Source organism: Bison bison, unplaced genomic scaffold, assembly GCF_000754665.1.
Source record: "Bison bison bison isolate TAMUID 2011002044 unplaced genomic scaffold, Bison_UMD1.0 scf7180017864471, whole genome shotgun sequence".
NCBI lineage: Eukaryota > Metazoa > Chordata > Mammalia > Artiodactyla > Bovidae > Bison > Bison bison.
The window spans coordinates 31,567,529-31,574,689 of record NW_011495032.1 but is presented as its reverse complement, the minus strand read 5'-3'; the positions used below and the strand labels follow the sequence as shown (position 1 = coordinate 31,574,689).

General features: G+C 37.4%; 1 protein-coding gene across 4 annotated transcripts in view; it reads right to left on the bottom strand.

Moving 5' to 3' along the window:
* MAP2 (microtubule-associated protein 2) overlaps positions 1–7,161 on the bottom strand; it is a 297,885-nt gene that overhangs the window by 216,535 nt on the left and 74,189 nt on the right. For all 4 annotated transcript variants that reach the window (XM_010861091.1, XM_010861093.1, XM_010861094.1 and 1 more), the window contains exon 2: positions 4,149–4,198. The gene's annotated coding sequence lies outside the window, so the exon portion shown is untranslated. The remainder of the gene's footprint in view (positions 1–4,148; positions 4,199–7,161) is intronic.

The following is a 7,161-nucleotide window of genomic DNA, read 5'->3' as shown; positions in this document are numbered from 1 at the left end:
TGACTAAGCCAAAGCCTTTGATTGTGTGGATCACAATAAACTGTAGAAAATTCTGAAAGAGATGGGAATACCAGACCACCTGACCTGCCTCTTGAGAAATCTGTATGCAGGTCAGGAAGCAACAGTTAGAACTGGATATGAACAACAGACTGGTTCCAAATAGGAAAAGGAGTACGTCAAGGCTGTATATTGTCACCCTGCTTATTTAACTTCTATGCAGAGTACATCATGAGAAACACTGGGCTGGACGAAGCACAAGCTGGAATCAATATTTCCGGGAGAAATATCAATAACCTCAGATATGCAGATGACATCACCCTTATGGCAGAAAGTAAAGAACTAAAGAGCTTCTTGATGAAAGTGAAAGAGGAGAGTGAAAAAGTGGGCTTAAAGCTCAACATTCAGAAAACTAAGATCATGGCATCCAGTCCCATCACTTCATGGCAGATAGATGGGGAAACAGTGAAAACAGTGGCTGACTTTATTTTTGGGGACTCCAAAATCACTGCAGATGGTGATTGCAGCAATGAAATTAAAAGACACTTACTCCTTGGAAGGAAAGTTATGACCAACCTAGACAGCATATTAAAAAGCAGAGACATTACTTTGCCAACAAAGGTCCGTCTAGTCAAGGCTATGGTTTTTCCAGTGGTCATATATGGATGTGAGAGTTGGACTATAAAGAAAGCTGAGCACCAAAGAATTGATGCTTTTCAACTGTGGTGTTGGAGAAGACTCTTGAGAGTCCCTTGGACTGCAAGGAGATCCAACCAGTCCATCCTAAAGGAAGTCAGTCCTGAAGTTCATTGGAAGGACTGATGTTGAAGCTGAAACTCCAATACTTTGGCCACCTGATGTGAAGAGCTGATTCACTGGAAAAGACTCTGATGCTGGGAGGGACTGGGGGCAGGAGGAGAGGGGGACAACAGAGGATGAGATGGTTGGATGGCATCCGACTCAATGGACATGGGTTTGGGTGGACTCCGGGAGTTGGTGATGGACAGGGACGCCTGGCGTGCTGCATTTCATGAGGTCACAAAGAGTAGGACACAACTGAGTGAATGCACTGAACTGAACTGATGATTAGTGACACTGAGCATCTTTTCATATACCTGCTGGTCATCTGTATGTCTGCTTTGGACAAATGTCTATTATATCCTCTTCCTAGTTTTAAATCAGAGTGTTTGTTTTTTGCTATTGATTTATATGTGTTTCATATATATTTTGGAGAAGGCAATGGCACCCCACTCCAGTGTTGTTGCCTGGAGAATCCCAGGGACAGGGGAGCCGGGTGGGCTGCCGTCTATGGGGTCGCACAGAGTTGGACAAGACTGAAGTGACTTAGCAGCAGCATATATATTTTGGATATTTGCATTTTACAAGACATATGTTTTGTAAACATTTTCTCCCATCCAGGAGGTTGCCTTTTCATTTTGTTCATGGTTTCCTTTACTGTGCAGAAATATAAGCACAGTTCTGATATTCTACTTTAAATACAGCTATCTATAACTTTGAGCTTCCCTGATAGCTCAGTTGGTAAAGAATCCACTTGCTTTTATCTAGCAATACTAGTCATTTTACTCCATTAATATTATAGAAAAAGAAGCTTTTCTATGAGGGAAACTTCTTTTATCCTGAAGCAAAAGAACCTAGCTCTAGTTAAGAAAAGAATAATAATTTTCATTATATATTATAGTTTGTGTTGAGAATCTGGCTGTTTCTGGTGAACTGATGTATCCTTCAGAAGCTTTGTTACATCTAGCTGCTTTTCCAAAACATAATTTAGATAATTAATTATCAAATTTATTTAAATATCTTTTCATTCTCAGCTGGAAAGAGAAAAAAATACAATATATTCAATTGGAAAGAGTTTGTAATATGAGAGATTTAAATATGCTTCCATTTCTATGAACACTGTATATTTTAATCAATATATTTATTTTGGAGTATGTAAGTCATCCTGCGGAGAAGGCAATGGCACCCCACTCCAGTACTCTTGCCTGGAAAATCCCATGGATGGAGGAGCCCGGTGGGCTGCAGTCCATGGGGTCGATAAGAGTCGGACACAACTGAGCGACTTCACTTTCACTTTTCACTTTTCATGCATTGGAGAAGGAAATGGCAACCCACTCCAATGTTCTTGCCTGGAGAATCCCAGGGACGGGGGAGCCTGGTGGGCTGCCGTCTATGGGGTCGCACAGAGTCGGACATGACTGAAGCGACTTAGCAGCAGTAGCAAGTCATCCTGACTTTTCACACTTAGACCAAACACATTTAAATTATGCTCACACTCCCACAAAAGAAATTCTCCATACAGAAAATAAATACAGGATCAGATTTTAAAAGTTTTTGTGTATTACTCTTATAGTTATTTACTTTTCTATTTAACAAAATTTTTTTCTTTTCCTTTTACATGTCTCTTTTCAGTTTTTTGTTCCTTTCTGAAGAGTAGCCAAAATGAAATGAGATTTCAAGTTGTGATGTTGACCATACCAACCACAAACAAAAATCCAAAAGGAAGAGAACAAAATACAATTTACTTTTAATTAAAATTTAAAAGCAACACTTCATATTCAACCTTGTGCATTGAAAATATTCCTGATTAAAAGATTTATACTTTGCAAAAATCTCATTCTAGCTGTTATTTTTTTACTGGCAAACGAGTAGAAGCTAGCAGGGAAAGAAGAGTAGCAAAAAGTCTTACAAGCATTCCATGTTTAAACATGTGCAAGTTTACATAGAACATGCTCAGGAGTGAATATGAAAGAAACCAGCCTAAATGTCCTCAATAAGTTCAACTCCAAATTATACGAACACAAAATGAAACAAATGCAGGTTACAAATTTAACTCTCACTTTTATACACATGTCCCTTTTTCTCCTTATTTAGTTGCCAATTATCAGTAGGCATGATTCCAACATATCTTATTTGCTACAGTCTATCCAGATTTCAAGGATAAGAAAGCACAATTTGTACATGAAAAGAAAAAATAATAATCGTGTGTGTGTGTGTATACACATGTGCACATGCATGTGAGACAGATGTGTTGGGGGTAGAAGAATGAGGTCAAAACGAGGCCAGAAAAGGTAACATATTTACTGTGTGCCGGCTATGTGTTGCCCGTGCGTGCTAAGTTGCTTCAGTCGTGCCCAACTCTGTGAGACCCTATGGACTGTAGCCCATCAGGCTCCTCTGTCCCTGGGATTCTCTAGGAAAAAATACTGGAGTGGAATGCCATGCCTTCCTCCAGGGGATCTTCCCAACCCAGGGACTGAACCTGAGTGTCTTATGTCTCCTGCGTTGGCAGGAGGGTTCTTTACCACTAGAGCCATCCAGACACTGCAATTTGAAGGCTAAATACCTGATTAATATAAGCACAAAGGAAAAGTCAATGTTTTTCTTTCTGTTAAATTATTAACCAAAAACCTATACAAAAAGTTTAGCAACATCTGGCATTTTGCTCTTTTATTAGCAACAAAAGCAGTTATTTTATTCAGAGTTTAGTTTTTTTTTTTTAAACTATGAATACACGTTCTAGAGAAGAAAGGAGGAGGGAATAAATGAAATTCTAAGCCTATTTATGTCAGTGCCCTCTAAGGCTCTGTTATTATTCTAAACTCCATTAAGCTAGTTTTGAGTCTCCCCTAAAACCAATTAACAAGGAAACAGAGCAAAAGAATGGCATCTTAAAACTCCGCTAATTAACTGAAATATGCAATTAATGAGCAATTTTTCAGCTCTACCATGCTTAGGAAATGTGGCTACCCAATTGTGGGCTTCAAAAGTATTTCCCTGCAAACTCAGAAAGCTGACCATTCTTTAAAACACTAGCCACGTTGCAAAGAAATCATACTTTTGATATGTTTATTAAATGAATGACTTAAATTTGAATCTTTTTCTTTAATCAAAATTCTGCAAGTAAGGCAGGTAAAAGAAATAAAACTTGATACTCAAAGAAATACTAACAAAGAAAACAAACACTGTTCAGGAAAACATGTCTGCAAACCTGGAATGTATCCAGTTCTCACCAAGTTACAAATTTCTTACCACAACCTGCAAAAGTACTCTGACCCAACTCTAAAAAGGCTCATCAAGCCTCTATTTTATTTCAGTTTATTCAGAATTTAATATATAAACATATCACCAACCTTAATTCCAGCTAGCAGTCACAAGACAGGTTGGATCAGATCAATAAAATCTGAAAGATAAACAGAATAACATACCATAAATTAAATCAATTGAAAGATTTAGTCTTTTACTTTAATAAAAAGAGAAGATGAAGTTATTTGAATCCTCACACAAAATTTACTGGCTGACAATACATCCACATCCATTTACAAGGGCATTACGTAGTTATGAAACTTTAAACTGATATATCTTCTAGATTTTATTTAAAAACATGTATTAGATGTGCAAATTATATCCTATTCTATTTCCAGCAGTTTCTATTAAAATAGAAATGCTTATGCTTATAATCTAAAATTTCAAGCATAAATATTTTTTAAACAAATTCTGTACTGAAAATACTACCACTTATCTTGAAAGATGTTTAACTAAAGATAATAAAACTGATGCATTCAATCCTTAATCTAACTTAACATCCACAGACAGTTTGCAGATTAAAAGTGCAGGATCAACAATCTGTTTGACTGCTGCAGTCCATGGGATTGCAAAGAGTTAGACACAACTGAGCAACTGAACAACACGACAATCTGTTAAAAGGCAACAAAAGTCTAATAAGACGATTCCAATAGCAACCTAGCCATCTTCTCATTATTTTCTTACACCTAAATCTTGCCACCAAATCATGCTGAGAAGTGTGTTGTCAAGTGGAAGGAACGAGAAAGTAAACTAAGGACAAAAGCAAACCCAACTTTTATTCCAAAAGTCAGCCTGCATTTTGAACACTTAGTAGAAAAAATGACTTTACGATGACAGAGTAGGATTCTTGGCTTGCAGCAGGGAGCATCCTTGGATAAATCTCCAATTAAAAAAAAATAATCGTTAGGTTCTAGAAGTGTGTTTGTGATTGGTTAGAAGTTTGAATATGTTCCACGTGGTATTGTTAGAAATGGTTCATTATTAGACTCAGAGGTTAAGTCCAAAAGATAATTAACCTAAAATCATGATTATTTAATGAAAAGAATAGTCTAAAGTAATACTCATTTATTCAAGATAATATTTTAATTAGCTTGACTGTAGTAATCATTTTACTATGTATATGTATATCAAATCATGTCGTAAACCTTTAATATATACAATTTTATTTAAAAATATAAAAGAAATACTAGTAAAAAATGATTGAAAATGAAATTCTTTTTTAAAAAACTTGTTATTTTATATTGGGGTATAGCCAATTAACAATGTTATGATAGTTTCAGGTGAACAGTGAAGGAACTCAGCTTCGCTCAGTTCAATTCAGTCGCTGTTTCCGCCTCTTTGCAACCCCATGGACTGCAGCACACCAGGCTTTCCTGTCCATCACCAACTCCCGGAGCTTGCTCAAATTAATGTCTATCAAATCGGTAATGCTGTACAACCATCTCATCCTCTGTCATTCCCTTCCCCTCCTGCCTTCAATCTTTCCCACATCAGGGTCTTTTCAAATGAGTCAGCTCTATGCATCAAGTGGCCAAAGTATTGGAACTTCAGCTTCAGCATCAGTCCTTCCAATGAATATTCAGCACTGATTTCCTTTAGGATTGACTGGTTTGAGCTCCTTGCTGTCCAACGGACTCTCAAGAGTCTTCTACAACACCACAGTTCAAAAGTATCAATTCTTCAGCACTCAGCTTTCCTTCCCATTCAGTGACGCCATAGCTTTTCAAAGTTCAGTTTTTGTTTTGTTTTTTTTTAATTTTATTTTATTTAACTTTACAATATTGTATTGGTTTTGCCATATATCAAAATGAATCTGCCACAGGTATACATGTGTTCCCCATCCTGAACCCTCCTCCCTCCTCCCTCCCCATACCATCCCTCTGGGTCGTCCCAGTGCACCAGCCCCAAGCATCCAGTACCGTGCATCGAACCTGGACTGGCGACTCGTTTCATATATGATATTATACATATTTCAATGCCATTCTCCCAAATCATTCCACCCTCTCCCTCTCCCACAGAGTCCAAAAGACTGTTCTATACATCAGTGTCTCTTTTGCTGTCTCGTATACATGGTTATTGTTACCATCTTTCTAAATTCCATATATATGTGTTAATATACTGTATTGGTGTTTTTCTTTCTGGCTTACTTCACTCTGTATAATCGGCTCCAGTTTCATCCACCTCATTAGAACTGATTCAACTGTATTCTTTTTAATGGCTGAGTAATACTCCATTGTGTATATGTACCACAGCTTTCTTATCCATTCATCTGTTGATGGACATCTAGGTTGCTTCCATGTCCTGGCTATTATAAACAGTGCTGCAATGAACATTGGGGTACATGTGTCTCTTTCCCTTCTGGTTTCCTCAGTGTGTATGCCTAGCACTGGGATTTCTGGATCATAAGGCAGTTCTATTTCCAGTTTTTTAAGGAATCTCCACACTGTTCTCCATAGTGGCTGTACTAGTTTGCATTCCCACCAACAGTGTAAGAGGGTTCCCTTTTCTCCACACCCTCTCCAGCATTTATTGCTTGTAGACTTTAGGATCGCAGCCATTCTGACTGGCATGAAATGGTACCTCACAGTGGTTTTGATTTGCATTTCTCTGATAATGAATGATGTTGAGCATCTTTTCATGTGTTTGTTAGCCATCTGTATGTCTTCTTTGGAGAAATGTCTATTTAGTTCTTTGGCCCATTTTTTGATTGGGTCATTTATTTTTCTGGAATTGAGCTGTAGGAGTTGCTTGTATATTTTTGAATTTAGTTGTTTGTCTGTTGCTTCATTTGCTATTATTTTCTCCCATTCTGAAGGCTGTCTTTTCACCTTGCTTATAGTTTCCTTTGTTGTGCAGAAGCTTTTAAGTTTAATTAGGTCCCATTTGTTTATTTTTGCTTTTATTTCCAATATTCTGGAAGGTGGGTCATAGAGGATCCTGCTGTGATGTATGTCAGAGAGTGTTTTGCCTATGTTCTCCTCTAGGAGTTTAATAGTTTCTGGTCTTACATTTAGATCTTTAATCCATTTTGAGTTTATTTTTGTGTATGGTGTTAGAAAG